Below are 16,947 nucleotides of genomic sequence, written 5' to 3'. Positions count from 1 at the left end.
GGTTTACAATATATCATATTACCATGAGAAAACATTAGGTTTGATTGGTTTGTGTAATCAGCTCAGACAGTGTGATACAGATTCATTCAGATGATTAATGAAAAGCCCCAGAATAAGTAATTCCTTGGCTCCTCACAGACCAACAGTACTGGAATTTTGGCACCATACTGTAGTTTGGCCAGCTCCTCTCCACTCCTATCTTCTCTGCTTCGTTGCTTAGGTGGTCCTCTGACCACTCTCGCTGAGTGGAGCTATCTCTGGAACCCATTCGTTTTGAAACCCATTTTTCTCTGGAACTCACTCTGTGTTCATCAAGTGAGGTTGGTGAGCAGTAGGTTGATGATGATTCCCAGGGCTAGGATGAAGAGCATGACACACAGAGCCAGGCCCCTCCACATTATCAGGGCCCTGTGGGCCAGCAGTGCCTCCACCTTGCTGAGGGCCACCCTGTCCCCAGCCTCACCTTCAGCCTCAGCCCCATCTTCAGCCAGGGCATTTCTGTCTTTGTGGCCCTCACATGGAGCTGAATCATTTGAATGGGCCTCTGGGGCCATGTCTGTCACACATAAACACACCTATTAGACAGAGCATTCTTTCTTACATAACCAAGAATAAAAGGATACCTTTGTAAAGCCATGGAGAGAGTTATGATGAACAGTAAAGTGAAGGGTCAATGACTAATGGAGACTTTCTTACCCATGTCTGTAGAGTTCCTCTGTACCCCAGCTCTGATCTGGGCCTGCAAACAACCCAACACATCATTAAGATCCTCTTCAAGGCATTTACATTACATTAAATAAAGACTTGAGGGTTATGCCTGTGTTCACCTCTACAGTGGCTTTCTTCCAGTTCATTCTGGATAGATAGACGATGAGGAAGGAGGACTGTAGGAACACACAGGTAAACAGACCGGTCCACAGGCCTGAGGGAGGAGAGGAAACATAACAGTAACAGTCAAAGAAGAGAAGACAGCTGAAAGAGGCAGTAGGGAGATTGGCGCCAGTTTGTCTTCGCTTTAGCCAACTTGTCACCTCGCTACACAAACCAACAATGTGATGTTGTTAAATTACGAAACAGTCAGGCGCCCAGGTGCAATATTGGAGCAATCAAAAGACTGAAAAAGAAATGAGATACTGTATTACCCCGTAAATTCATAGGACAAAATTCAGAACACATTTATAGATGTTCTTACCCATGATTCCTAGCTTGGCAGCAAACATCAGGGACACTCCAATAGGAAAGCCAACCCCATAGTAACCCAGGATGTTGCATATCGCCCCAACCTTCTGCTTCCCTGCCCCCCTTATAATACTACCTGAGGCAGCCTGGGGAAACAGGAGAACCAGACATGGTTACTGTTGCACTACAAACATGTGTGCAGTGCCTTCAGAAAGTATTCACAGCCCTTTACTTTTCCAAATGTTTGTTGTGTTACAGGCTGAATTTAAAATGTATACAATTGAGTTGTTTTGTCACTGGCCTGCACACAATACGCCATAATGTCAAAGTGGAATTATGTTTGATTTGTATTTATTTTTTATTAATAAATAAAAAATGAAAAGCTGAAACGTCTTGAGTCGAGAAGTATTCAACCTCTTTGTTGTGGCAAGCCTAAATCAGGAGTAAAAATGTGCTTAACAACTCACATAAGTTTCATGGACTCACTCTGTGTGCAATAATAATGTTTAACATGATTTTTGAATGACTATGACTAATGACTAGGGAGGTTTTCCAATGCCTCGCAAAGAAGGGCACTGATTGATAGATGGGTAAAAATAAAAAAAGAATGGTGTTAATGACACTTTGGATGGTGTATCAATACACCCAGTCGCTACAAGAATACAGGTGTCATCCCTAACTAAGATGCCATAGAGGGGGGGAAATGCTCAGGGATTTCACCATGAGGCCAATGGTGACTTTAAAACAGTTACAGAGTTTAATGGCTGTGATAGGAGAAAACTGAGGATGGACCAACAACATTGTGGTTACTCCACAATACTAACCTAATTGAGTAAAAAGCTGGAAGCCTGTACAGAATGCACATACTCATGCATCCTGTTTGCAACAAGGCACTAAAGAAATACTACCAAAAAGATGTGGCAAAGCAATTCACTTTTTGTCCTGAATACAAACTGTTATGTTTAGGGCAAATCCAATACAACACATTACTGAGTAACACTGTCCATATTTTCAAGGATAGCGGTGGCTGCATCATGCTATGGGTACGCTTGGAATTGTTAAGGACTGGGAGTTTTCAGGATAAAAAAGAAACGGAATTGAGCTTAGCACAGGCCAAATCCTAGAGAAAAACCTGGTTCAGTCTGCTTTCCACCAGACACTGGGAGATTAATTCACCTTTTCAGCAGGACAATAACCTAAAACACTAGGCATAATCTACACTGGAGTTGCTTATCAAGAAGACAGTGAATGTTCCTGTGGTAAAGGCCAATGCTGGATATGAGAAGCAGGTACGGAGAGTTGACATTTAATTTAGCACAGACATGGAACAGGACAGGAACAGCATCAGAACCAGGTAAGACAAAGACATATGACAATTAATGCTGATGCTGGGGACAACCTCGGGAACAGACAGATATAGGGGAGGAAATAAACACAGGTGAGTGTAATGAATCGCTGATGCGAGTGACGAGGGGAGCAGGTGTGCGTAATGATGGTGGCAGGAGTGCGCAATGCAGGGAGCAGGCGTGACAGTTTCGGCTTAAATTTACTTGAAAATCTAAGACCTGAAAATGTTTGTCCAGCAATGATCCACAACCAATTTGACAGGGCTTGAAGAATTTAGAAAATAATAATGGGCAAATGTTGCACAATCCAGGTGTGGAAAGCTCTTAGAGACTTACCCAGAAAGATTCACAGCTATAATCGCCGCCAAAGGTGCTTCTACAAAATATTACAACTCAGGGGTGTGAATACTTATGTAAATAAGGCGTTTCTGCATTTCATTTTCAATACATTTGGAAATATTTCTAAAAACAAGTTTTCACTTTGTCATTATGGGGTATTGTGTGTAGATAGGTGAGAAAAAACATATATTTAATACATTTTTAATTCAGGCTGTAACACAACAAAATGTGGAATAAGTCAAGGGGTATGAATACTTTCTGAAGGCACTGTATATACAGGTAACTTCCAAAATAAAGGAAACACTTGAGTAAATGAGGGATGCAAAGTATATTGGGAGATTAAGGTAAGGGTTAAAAAAAAATATTGAAAGCAGGTGCTTCCACACAGGTGTGGTTCCTGAGTTAATGAAGCAATTAACATCCCATCATGCGTAGGGTCATGTATAAAACGGACCATTATTTTGGCTACCATGGCTAGAAGAAGAGATCTCAGTGACTCCCTCCACTTCTAGAATCTATGCCAAGGTGCATTGAAACTGTTCTGGCTCGTGGTGGCCCAACATCCTATTAAGACACTTTATGTTGGTGTTTCCTTTATTTTGCCAGTTACCTTTAGATACAATAATACATTCGATATTATAAAAAGTGGATCCATATTGTGATGAGTAAGTTGTGATACAGTAGAAGCATTGACTCCTTACCGATATTGCATATAACAGAAGAAAAGGGGCGTAGAACGCCATAACTTGAGCAACCCTCTCTCTGATCTGCCTGTTGGTAGAAATTCAGGGTGAATAAATACATTCAGTTACGTAGAATCAATGACAGAGACACCTCACCCTAGTTAAAGTGTAAAGGAATATGTAAGCAAAGTTCATGACAGTGTACGTCTGTATTGCAGTGAGTGACTTAGTTATGTCATAGAGAAAGGTTATTCATGTTCACTCTCATACACAGATCTGGGGATAACGATACAATAAAACACACCAGTAATGTAGTAAAACACAACAAACTGCTTAGCCATGGTGACGATCAACAGATCCCAAAGCCACAGGAACAAATCTGGAGTGGTAAATTACCATAGACTACATTACTCACTCATCATATGTAAAGACGTAGGAGATTTTGTCCTTCAGTATCCCAACAAGAACCGACAAGCACACAGAAACTGACCCTGGACAGAGACAACAGGTCATGCACAGACGGAACACATATCCAGTGAAACTTTTAATCATTTAATTATCGTATGAATGCTTTATTTGCTGTTGTCAAGCTTTTAAATATAATTTGAGGTGTTTGGCAGGTACATGTACCAGCACAGAACATGGCCAGCTTGGCAGACAGCTTGGCCTGCTCTGTATCTCCAGCCCCCAGAGCACTGCCCACCCTCACACTGCCTGCCACACTGAACCCTAGAGGGAACTGACAACACACACAAACACACACACACACACACACACACACACACACACACACACACACACACACACACACACACACACACACACACACACACACACACACACACACACACACACACACACACACACACACACACACACACACACACACACACACACACACACACACACACACACACACACACACACACACACACACACACACACACACACACACACACACACACCATGATCAATCTCTGGGACTGCAACCAGATGATTCACTTTCTATGTGACTGGAGTGAATATATAGTATGATGGATGAGCATTTGCCGAAAAGTTCAAGTAAATCTCAACTATATATTTACCATGTAGCAAATGCTTGCCAGTTCGAAGACGACTGATTGTGCTCCAAGCTCCACCTCACTTATCAGACCTGCCATTGAGAGGTAGTGAGACAGGATATCAAACCAAAGTAGAAACACTGTAGCATCTAAACAGTTTGTAATGTGTAGAAGTATCCGCAAGAAAATAGTAAAATATAGAGCAACATTTCACATGAAAAAAATAGATCAATGGCATTCACAGACATCAAAACATCCCAAATATATATCTGTTGTCCTACCTTCTAGAAAGCCTCCAATCTCATAGGTCCACCACTCCACACACAGCATGATCATGCTAGGAATAGCCAGGTGGATGTAGGTGCCCCAGTCTTCCAAGCACTCCCAAGACCAGCCTACAGGGGAACACAAGGCTCAGACACTGGGATCGTCCCTGAAAGGTTCATGCTAATGTTCTCACAGAAGGTGTTTGGGTCTAAACCAAAACCATGCTGTGTTAATACATTAGGAAGCCAAAAACAGAGCACTTGGTTTGACATGGCACTGCTGTTCCCCTCAATAAATGCATACTAATAAATGTGTATTATGCATCCCTTTGTATGTGATCCATTCAAGTCACAGACTGGGAGTTCAGAGAGTTCAAAGAGTTTGTGGATTTGGTGGTATAAGCTCTACTTTAGTGTAATCATGTCTCACCTGCCCAGGTGGCCTTGTGTAGTTCCTTCCACAGGATGTAGGCATAAAGTATAGCAGCCAGAGAGAGCTGAGAGATGGTGTTGGCCCACGCAGACCCACTGTCAACCGAAAACAATCCACAACATACATTACATCCTATAGCCCTCAGTGCTAACAATTACCATCCCATCCTATATCTCTCAATGGTAATGGTGGTGACAGAGGATTCCCTCTCTGGGGATGACACTTACGCTACACCCAGGTCCAGAACATAGAGGAATATGTAGTTGATGAGGGCATTCAGTACGTTGGCCACCACACCTGTGATGACCTGCGGCCATATGATTCCCTGAAGGACAATAAAGTCTCATTCAGATCAAATGGTCAGGTGATAATTCTCTTTGCAGGGCGACTGACTGAGGTCTAGGTTAGCTCTAACCTGATTCTGTAGATATCTGGCCTCCAGCTGGTAAATAAATGTGGCCTGTTAAAAAATAAATGATAAACATGCTTTAGTAAGTTATTGACATGGGAAATGTATTATTTTCTTAATTGACTGTGTGCACGTGTGTCTGGGTAGATAGATAGATGTACTCACTGGGAGTGCTGGCATAAAAATCTTCACATACACCTGAGACAGCCTAAAGTGAAATACGAGAGCTCTGTCAGAATGATCCAAAACAATAATCACATTCTATAAACCAATCTCTACATGTCACTTTGTGAATGAGAGAAAACAGCCAAATTCAGAGATATAGGCTGCGTCCCAAATGGAATCCTATTCCCTATGGGCCCTGGTCAAAAGTAGTGCACTATATAGGGAATAGGGTGCAACTTTAGACATCTATTAGATCTGGGGTAACTGTTTGCAGTGACTGGAGGGGTCTGATCTACCTGGCGACCTCTGGGCTCTGTTTGACAGCCAGGAGGATTGGTTCTGTGTTGATGAGAACAGCCCAGCATGGGAAACAGGCCAGAAGTTGAATGAGGATGGCTCTCTGTACAATGACCCCAACTTTCAGGAGGTTACGGCTCCCAAAAGTCTGCAAGGAACAATAATCAAGTTCATCTTTGAGCGGCACGGCAGGATAATGTAGCTGTTACATTAATCACCTGGAAGACCAGAACAGAGATTTTGAGAATTTGTTGAAAATGTCAATATCATAGTGTACTGTAATTTCAATATTACCACAGCCAGGTACCAGTCTGTTTGTGTCATCATGTTTGGCATGACAAGGAGTGGCAAAAGTCAAATGATGGCACAAACAGACAAGTACCCGGGATAATATTATCCAGAATTGTTGTTATAAAAAGTGATATAAACTCATAAATCAATTAATACTTACAGCTATGGCGAGAGTCACCCCTGCCAGTTCTGTCTTCCCCAAATGGCCGCAGAAAATTGTACTGACAAAACTCACTAAAAAGACCATGAGCTGAGCCATAACCTGGTAAGAATAGAATACATCCACAACGTTTGATAAATCAGTTGATGTAGTTGTACATACTATCAGGCAGATGTGGAGTGAATAGGCCTAACACTATGAAGTGTTAAACAATCTACTGTTTGAGGTCATTCCAAGTGATTCAGGTTAAACAGACCAGGGGATAGATGAATCGATGATTCAGGTTAAACAGACCAGGTGATAGATGAATCGATGATTCAGGTTAAACAGACCAGGTGATAGATGAATCGATGATTCAGGTTAAACAGACCAGGTGATAGATGAATCGATGATTCAGGTTAAACAGATCAGGTGATAGATGAATCGAGGATTCAGGTTAAACAGACCAGGTGATAGATGAATCGAGGATTCAGGTTAAACAGACCAGGTGATAGATGAATCGATGATTCAGGTTAAACAGACCAGGTGATAGATGAATCGAGGATTCAGGTTAAACAGACTGTATGCCAGATACCAGTAACCTATAATTATCCAGTGTGCCAGTGGCCTTTAAGTGAATTCAATAATATGCAAGCATCACTGCCAAATAACAATAATAATGTAATATAAAAATGCAAGGTTTTATATAACTTTGACCTAATTGTGGACAAAATGTAATAAAGATGTTTCTTACCACAGGCCCAGCCATTGTTGATAATTCAATCATTTCTTTTTTGAATTCAACAGGAATCAACCTGCGAATACATCTCAAACAGCTCCCACATATTGTCAATTCATTCCCATTCGTCCTGCTCTCCACAATTCCATTAGAATCCATTTCTAAAGACTGTCGCTCAGAAAAGTCTGCATGGTCAAGTGAGAACAAGGTGGTATTCTAGTTGCCAGCTGCCAGCTGCCAGAGCGAGACTTCCTATCTGATGACATTCTTTGTCACTCCCTAGCTCTGACTTAGCTGTACACTGGCAATCTCAACTAGCATTGTTAACCATGATTTCCAATCAACTGCTGGACAAAGTTCACAGTCTTTTGTCAATTCTGCAACTGCACCACATGATGGAGCTCTTTCCTTCCTCTGCAAACATCAACATGGTTTGAAAATAAAGTATTTTTTCTCTAAAGCCGTGTTCTAGAGGTTCCCAAACTTTTTATAGTCCCGTACCCCTTCAAACATTCAACCTCCAGCTGCGTACCCCCTCTAGCGCCAGGGTCAGCGCACTCTCAAATGTAGTTTTTTTGCCATCATTGTAAGCCTGCCACACACACTATATGATACATTTATTAAACATAAGAATGAGTGTGAGTTTTTGTCACAACCCAGCTCGTGGGAAGTGACAAAGAGCTCTTATAGGACAAGGGCAAAATAATAATGTAATAATAATAATCAATAATTTAGCTAATTTATTTAGCCATCTTACATATAAAACCTTATTTGTTTATCAAAAATTGTGAATAACTCCCCACAGGTTAATGATAAGGGTGTGCTTGCAAGGATGCACATAACTCTGCAGTGTTGGGTTGTATTGGAGAAAGTCTCAGTCTTAAATCATTTTCCACACAGTCTGTGCCTGTAATTAGCTTTCATGCTAGCGAGGGCCGAGAATCCACTCTCACATAGGTACATGGTTGCAAAGGTTATCAGTGTCATAACAGCACAATTTGCCAAGGCAGTATACTCTGAGCACAGACCTATCCATAAATCTGGCAGTGGCTTCTGATTAAATAAAATTTTCACAGAACCGCATGTTACAATTTCAATGAGGGTCTCTTGTTCAGATATTGGTAAGTGGACTGGATGCAGGGCATGAAAGGGATAACGAATCCAGGTGTTTGTGCCGTCCGTTTCGGGAAAGTACCTGCGTAATTGCGCACCCAGCTCACTCAGGCGCTTCGCTATATCACATTTGACGTTGTCCGTAAGCTTGAGTTCATTTGCACACAAACAATCATACAATGATGGAAAAACCTGTGTGTTGTCCTTGTTAATGCAGACAGAGAAGAGCTCCAACTTCTTAATCATAGCCTCAGTTTTGTCCCACACATTGAATATAGATGCGGAGAGTCCCTGTAATCCTAGATTCAGATCATTCAGGCGAGAAAAAACATCACCCAGATAGGCTAGTCGTGTGAGAAACTCGTCATCATGCAAGCGGTCAGACAAGTGAAAATTATGGTCAGTAAAGAAAACTTTAAGCTCGTCTCTCAATTAAAAAAAAGTGTAAATTCTTTGCCTCTTGATAACCAGAACACTGCTCATATCATTGCATAATGCAGAAAATACACAAGAGTTCATGGGCCATGCTTTAACAAAGTTAACCCTTTTCACTGTAGTGTCCAAAACGTATTTCTAGCTGTCAGGCATTCCCTTGGCAGCAAGAGCCTCTCGGTGGATGCTGCAGTGTACCCAAGTGGCGTCGGGAGGGAGCAACTGCTTGCACACGTGTTACCACTCCACTATGTCTCCCTGTCATGGCTTTTGTGCCATCAGTACAGATACCAACACATCTTGACCACCAAAGTCCATTTGATGTCACAAAGCTGTCCAGTACTTTCAATATATCCTCTCCTGTTGCCCTGGTTTCCAGTGGTTTGCAGAAGAGGATGTCTTCCTTAATTGACCCTGCATGAACGTAACGGACATATACCAGGAGCTGTGCCAGGCCCGCCACATCTGTTGACTCATCCAGCTGTAACGCATAGAATTCACTGGCTTGTATGCGAAGCAGTAATTGTTTCAAAACATCTCCTGCCATGTCACTGATGCTTCGTGAAACAGTGTTGTTTGATGAAGTCATTGTCTGTATAGTTTTTTAGCTTTTTCCCCCAGCATTGTCCCAGCCATATCCGCGGCAGCAGGAATAATTAAGTCCTCCACAATAGTATGTGGCTTGCCTGTCCTAGCCACTCGGTAGCTCACCATATAAGACGCTTCTAGCCCCTTCTTATTGCAGTTTTTTTGGATTGCTTACACACTAAAATTAAAAGTAGTACACTATTAGCAAAACCTTACACTCAAGAAGCAAAACATCAGCCCATATTTGCACAACTATAAGCACATTGTCAACCTCACACTTGTTGCAAAACTCTACACACAGTGATTTGCAAAACACTAAACACACTTAACATACATTACACACAAAAATCTATCATGAAGTCACGTCCTTGCAATACCAAAGCACTGACTGTCAAATTACCACACCGTCCAACCAATTGGTTCAACACAGTCATCAGGTGTGCAAACACTCGTTTGCTTGTAGACACACCAATCAAGTGTATAAGCACTATAAAAAGCAGCAGGTGAGTTCATCGGTCTTCAAGCACAATGGAAAGAGTCAGAGAAAGAGTAAGACGAGGAGGAGGAGGACGACGAGGACGATGAGGACGACGAGGAGAACGAGGAGAACGAGGAGGACGAGGAGAACGAGGAGGACGAGGAGGAGGAGGAGGAGGAGGAGGAGGAGGAGGAGGAGGAAGACAAGAAGGTGCTCAAAGAGGACCGAATCTGACAAATGAGATCCGCGCAACACTGGTTGACCACGTTGTCAACCACGGCCTGACGCTGAGGGAGGCTGGACTGCGAGTACAGCCAAATCTAAGCCGATATACAGTGGCAAGTGTGATGAGAACATTTCGACTGGAAAATAGGTATTGTAAAAATATCATCATATCAAAAACATCTGCACGGTTTCAGTAACTGCTTACAGTACTGTATTCTATGCACTATCAGCACTTCTGTTACCTTTTCCTGTGAAATTACTGTACTATTGTATACTGTTTTTTTTTTCTACATAGGATTGAGGGTCAGGGACGACAAGGGGGAAGGCCTCCTATGTTCACAGAACAGCAAGAGAGGGAGATAGTAAACATGGTTTTGGCCAACAATGCTATAACACTCAAGCAGCTCCAAGCTAACATTGTCAATAACCACGCCATTTTCAACGATATCCATCAGGTCTCAACATCAACACTGGCACGCATCCTAAAAAAAAAAAAACATATTCAAATGAAGCAAATTTATCGAGTGCCTTTCGAGCGCAATTCTGAAAGGGTGAAACGACTGCGGCATGATTATGCAGAGGTATGTATTCACTTTAGCAGTGTGATCTTGCATACTGTCTCATAATCTTTTACTGTACTGTAATATGTATACTAGATCTACACTGAACTACACAATTTTGCCTGACACTGTTTTTCAGAGAGTTTTACGAATGGATGGAGAGGAGATCCAGCATGAGTTCATTTACGTAGACGAGGCTGGGTTCAACCTGACGAGAACACGAAGGAGGGGAAGAAACATCATTGGCCACAGGGCTATAGTCAATGTCCCAAGGCAACGTGGGGGTAATATAACACTCTGTGCAGCCATTACACAGAATGGGGTCCTCCACCGCCATGCCCATATGGGCCCTTACAACACAGCACTCATACTTACATTCTTGGACCAATTGCACAACATAACAGCAGCAAATCAAATCGATCATATGCAATACATTGTTGTCTGGGACAATGTGTCTTTCCACCGCTCTGCTCTGGTTCAGAACTGGTTTCAGCAACATCCACATTTCACCGTCCTATATCTTCCACCATACTCTCCATTCCTCAACCCTATAGAAGAGTTTTTCTCGGCATGGCGGTGGAAGGTATATGATCTCCGTCTCCAGGCTGAGGTACCCCTCATCCAAGCCATGGAGGAGGCCTGTGACCAGATGGAGGTAGCAGCAATGCAAGGATGGATTCGTCATTCAAGACGTTTCTTTCCAAGGTGTCTTGCTAATGACAACATTGCCTGCGATGTTGATGAAATTCTCTGGCCAGATCCAGCTAGGCGAAGAGACAATGTCTAGTTATATATATTTTTTTTTTTTTGAACTTACAATACGTAAAGTGACGTTTGGTTACAGTATTATGAATCTCCATGTCAACATTTTGGGCGTGTTGAGAAATAAATGAGTTTCTTCAGTCTGCAACATTGGTCTTGTGTAGTGTTTGGTGAATTGACATTATATTTGTACTTTGTTGATAGTAGCCTACTCTAATCATAGGGAAGTAGAAGTGCTAAAGGTGTTTTAGGTTTATCACAGCAGAGTGTAACTCGTGCAAACAGAGTATAGTAATGTGAAACGTGTGTGTTTCATATGGTAACAAAGTGTGGTTTTTAAAAAGAAGTGTATAGTTTTTACAAGAGTGTTTAATTTTGCAAAGGATCTGTAGTGTTTTGCTAATTGGGTGTGTGGTTGTGGTAATTGTGTGTAGTGTTTTGAAAACACGGGCCCTGTTTTGAAAATCGTGCTTAAGCAATCAAAAAAAACTGTAATGGTATCTGTTGCTTTTATACAAGTCTTACTATTCGAAAGTTTTCTTAATTCTTGCTCAAAAACTGTGGCTTATTTTTCAAATTGGCATGTTTCGTTTTTAAATGTCTGCGCAAGAGTGAAGGTTTCATTGAGTTGTGAGAGTACTGTTGCACATATAACACACTGTGGCTGAGGAAAGGCACTACTCCCAATAATAGTGAACACCAAATCAATGTAGTTGTCATCATATTTGCGTCTCTTCGATGGTCCAACGTCCCTGTCTGTTGTTCGGTGCTTTCCCGGGTAAGGGGGCTACATACGGACCGTTAGTGGAATTCCCGTGAGAGAGTAACGGTTAATGTGATTCGATGTTAAATATTTGACAAGGCTACCTGTATTTGACATTGTGTTGTTCTTTCGCTGAACACTAGATGGTTTCATTTTATTTTTGGTAGTGAAACGAGGTTACTCAGGCGAGAAAAAAACCTCACCCAAATGTATAGCCCCGGTGGAAAATATAAATATATTGTGAAAATGTGAATCACATTTTTATTTGGCGTACCCCCGACGGCATTCCCCAGTTTGGGAATACATGTTCTGGAGCATAAATTTGGCTCAGTAGCTGATCACCGACTGAGCAGACAAATAATGAGTAGTCATGATTTGGAGATCAGTCAGTCTTTTGTGGGCGACTGCAATATAGTCGATTTCAAAAACGACCAGGCAATTTTAACAATGACATTTACAAAGGTTACAAAAGCTGCAAAAGCCTCTGAAAGAAAGTCGATGCTAGGTGCCAGTCCCATCAGTTGAAAGATCAAACATATGAGGCACTAGACACCTGAGGGGTAACACTTCCTGTGGTTACCTTACTGTAGACTCAGAGTATGACCCAGTGAACACAGTAGTGTAGATAATAGTGCCTGACTAAAAGTAACAGAGACCTTGCAGCCTAATGGGCCTTTAAGACAATTTCAAGTATGTTTAAAACACACTTAAACCATGAGCCATAGGTATCATACAATCTTGTGCTATCTAGAACCAAAAAGGGTTCCATGGCTGTCCTTTGGTTCCAGGTAGAACCCTTTTGGTTCCAGGTAGAACCTTTTGAGTTCCATGTAGAGGGTTCTACATGGAACCACAAAGAGTTCTGCCCCACAAATAGGATATACCTGGAACCAAAAAGGGTTCTCCTATGGGGACAGCCTCAGAACCCTTTTGGGAAAAAAATTCTAAGAGTGTGTACTGTGTAGGTCTACATTTTACACTGTTTGACATTGTATGTACAGTGTTTTGCTTTGTTTTGTTTCATATTCATGCTTACAATAGCTCTTATAATGGGATGGAGACTTATATTCATGGAGACATTACATTTGGTTATTCCAATTTAGTTGTGTTGAAAACCAATTGATTGTCAGAGAATTGATTGTCTCGGGTCAGCGTCAACTCAATTTGGGTACCAAGGACACAAAGAAAGGTTTTTTGTCCCACTGTCTTGGCTCTGTCCTTTTTAGCTTGGATGAGAGAAAATTCAATGAGTTAAGAATGTCTGGTTCATTTAATTTGGCCTGTGGGAAAGCATCAAACACTATCTTCTGAGTGTGAGTAGAGGTTGCTTCTATCAGACAGGCCACATATTGTCTGCTTTAGTAACTGATACAGTGGATAAGTAGGGGGGCAACAGAAGCTTAGACATCCTGTAAGGCTGATCTATGAAACTCTCTCCATGTCTGAATCAGCATGACTCAGTGGATACAACGTAGGTGTATCAGGTACACAGATACCACACAAAGCTCCCATTTTTCTTGTCCTCACAGACATTGACTTTTGCTGTGTCTGAGCTGAGGTAATATATATTACTTTGGAGGTCCCAAGTGACCCTAACATGCACCATTGAACAACTATGTGTCTTATTGTCCAGTATGAAATAGTGTTCAATAGCACACACATGGTTAACAACACGAGTTCTGCTGTGCTGTGTAAATTTACCAAAGGGCTTTACTTGTCTATAGAATATTTTTTTATGCAACCTCAGCAAAGAATATAGCCACCATTCTCCTTTTCTTACTGAACACTTAAATGTATATATAGGTAATAATAGAGGCTATGATACATGAGAACTTGTTTCAATTGGATAATGAGTGGGTGTTGCAGTGGCAGCAGAGAGAGAGAAAGGCACTATAATTACATAAGCTTCTACCCCCTTAGGACGTTAGATCATAGTTAGATCACAGTGATCTGAGCTGTACTATACACCCAGCTACTCCTTAAGCATCTAACATTTTAAATTCCCAAGACTGTGGTCAAGGTCAGGGCTTAGCTAAGATATTATATTTTCTTTCTTCCTTCCTTCCCTTTCTCAGTCTCCTCTCTGCCCCTTGAGGTTTCAATCCTTCTCCATAGCCCACAATAAAGTGCAGTTTTGGGATGTTTTAGCTGTCAATGGCTATATCGTCTTGTAGGATTCAACCATTAAAAACCTGTAGGGTGTCTGTGAAATGTCTGCTGTCTTGTCTAGACTGTGAAACATGCCCTCTCTTTACAATTCTTTCATGTTAGTGAGATGTTTCACCAGGTCTCCACTGTGTGTTGTATTGAAGTGGAGCTATAGCCTTGGATACTATCAATAGGAGGTTGTGAAATTGACTATTTTGTCTGTACAACAATACAGGGTTTCTAGTGAATCTCCTGACCTCACCAGGTTCATGCAATCTCTCAGTGGTGGGACAGTGACACATTCTGTTCTCTCTCCCCAGGTAGAGCCATTCAGCCAAAGCCTGTGCTGTGTGTGTGTACTGTGCGCTAAGTTTATGGGATCATGTGGGCCTATGTACCAAACCACAAATCACTGGGAAAAGGAGCAGACGAAAACAATAGTACTGTCAGAGTCAGCTGTGAAACTCTGCATGTTTTAGTCATGAAGTTGAGGAATAGCTAAGGAGTAGCCGAGGAGGACTGCTACTGAAACGTTGTCATCTCCTGCTTGCTGTTCAAACACGTTCTCCAGAGCCCCGTTTATAGCTGAATCTAACATGCGTCCTTTGTCTTGATCTTGTCCACATTCTGATTGTATCCACATTTTTAGACAGGTGTAGGCGATTAAAAGACTCATTGTGATTTGACTGTAATCAGACCTTTTTGACCACCTCCGCAGGTAGTTAGGGACTTATTGTATCTGGATCAATCATGTGTAAACAGATATGGATGGTCAAACCATTTAAATCATCATTATACCAGTCTCTAAAATCATTGACAGGTAGCACCATTGACTTATGGCATCAATAATTGTCTTAAAATAAAAACATGCATGTTATTTTGAAATTTAAATATCTGTCAAATAATCTGCATACAGGGAGGCACCAGGAAATCAGGAAACCTGGAATCTCCCCCACATTTAGTCAGGAATATGAATAAATGTACAGTATTTCATACAAAGGGCTTACTTTGATCATAACTTACAACATTTATTCCTATGATAGTTGTTTATAGGTCTCAAATAAACTCAGGAAAAAAAGAAACGTCCTCTCACTGTCAACTGCATTTATTTTCAGCAAACTTAACGTGTAAATATTTGTATGAACATAACAAGATTCAACAACTGAGACATAAACTGATCAAGTTCCACAGACATGTGACTAGCAGAAATGGAATAATGTGTCCCTGAACAAAGGGGGGGTCAACATCAAAAGTAACAGTCAGTATCTGGTGTGACCACCAGCTGTATTAAGTACTGCAGTGCATCTCCTTCTCATGGACTGCACCAGATTTGCCAGTTCTTGCTGTTAGATGTTACCCCACTCTTCCACCAAGGCACCTGCAAGTTCCCAGACATTTCTGCGGGGAATGGCCCTCACCCTCACCCTCAGATCCAACAGATCCCAGACGTGCTCAATGGGATTGAGATCCGGGCTCCTCGCTAGCCATGGCAGAACACTGACATTCCTGTCTTGCAGGAAATCACGCACAGAACGAGCAGTATGGCTGGTGGCATTGTCATGCTGGAGGGTCATGTCAGGATGAGCCTGCAGGAAGGGTACCACATGAGGGAGGAGGATGTCTTCCCTGTAACGCACAGCGTTGAAATTGCCTGCAATAACAACAAGCTCAGTCCGATGATGCTGTGACACACCGCCCCAGACCATGACGGACCCTCCACCTCCAAATCGATCCGGCTCCAGAGTACAGGCCTCGGTGTAACGCTCATTCCTTTGACAATAAACGTGAATACGACCAGACAAAACCTTTACTCGTCAGTGAAGAGCACTTTTTGCCAGTCCTGTCTGGTCCAGCGACGGTGGGTTTGTGCACATAGGCGACGTTGTTGCTGGTGATGTCTGGTGAGGACCTGCCTTACAACAGGTCTACAAGCCCTCAGTCCAGCCTCTCTCAGCCTATTGCGGACAGTCTGAGCACTGATGGAGGGATTGTGCGTTCCTGGTGTAACTCGGGCAGTTGTTGTTGCCATCCTGTACCTGTCCCCCAGGTGTGATGTTTGGATGTACCAATCCTGTGCAGGTGTTGTTACACGTGGTCTGCCACTGCGAGGACGATCAACTGTCCGTCCTGTCTCCCTGTAGCGCTGTCTTAGGCGTCTCACAGTACGGACATTGCAATTTATTGCCCTGGCCACATCTGCACACGCAGGGACCCTGGGCATCTTTCTTTTAGTGTTTTTCAGAGTCAGTAGAAAGGCCTCTTTAGTGTCCTAAGTTTTCATAACTGTGACCTTAATTGCCTACCGTCTCTAAGCTGTTAGTGTCTTAATGACCGTTCCACAGGTGCATGTTCATTAATTGTTTATGGTTCATTGAACAAGCATGGGAAACAGTGTTTAAAACCTTTACAATGAAGATCTGTGAAGTTATTTGGGTTTTTACGAATTATCTTTGAGAGACAGGGTCCTGAAAAAGGGACATTTCTTTTTTTGCTGAATTTATAACTCTTTATTCTATAGGGGTTATAATGAA

General features: G+C 42.1%; 1 pseudogene; it reads right to left on the bottom strand.

Annotated features, from left to right (window-relative positions):
- Window positions 1-311: 311 nt before the first annotated feature.
- Window positions 312-7,506, bottom strand: LOC139549836 (multidrug and toxin extrusion protein 1-like; annotated as a pseudogene).
- Window positions 7,507-16,947: the final 9,441 nt, after the last annotated feature.

This window comes from Salvelinus alpinus, chromosome 22 (genome assembly GCF_045679555.1).
Source record: "Salvelinus alpinus chromosome 22, SLU_Salpinus.1, whole genome shotgun sequence".
In the NCBI taxonomy this organism is placed as follows: Eukaryota; Metazoa; Chordata; class Actinopteri; order Salmoniformes; family Salmonidae; genus Salvelinus; species Salvelinus alpinus.
The sequence above is the reverse complement of the archived record's forward strand: the minus strand, read 5'-3'. Positions and strand labels throughout refer to the sequence as shown.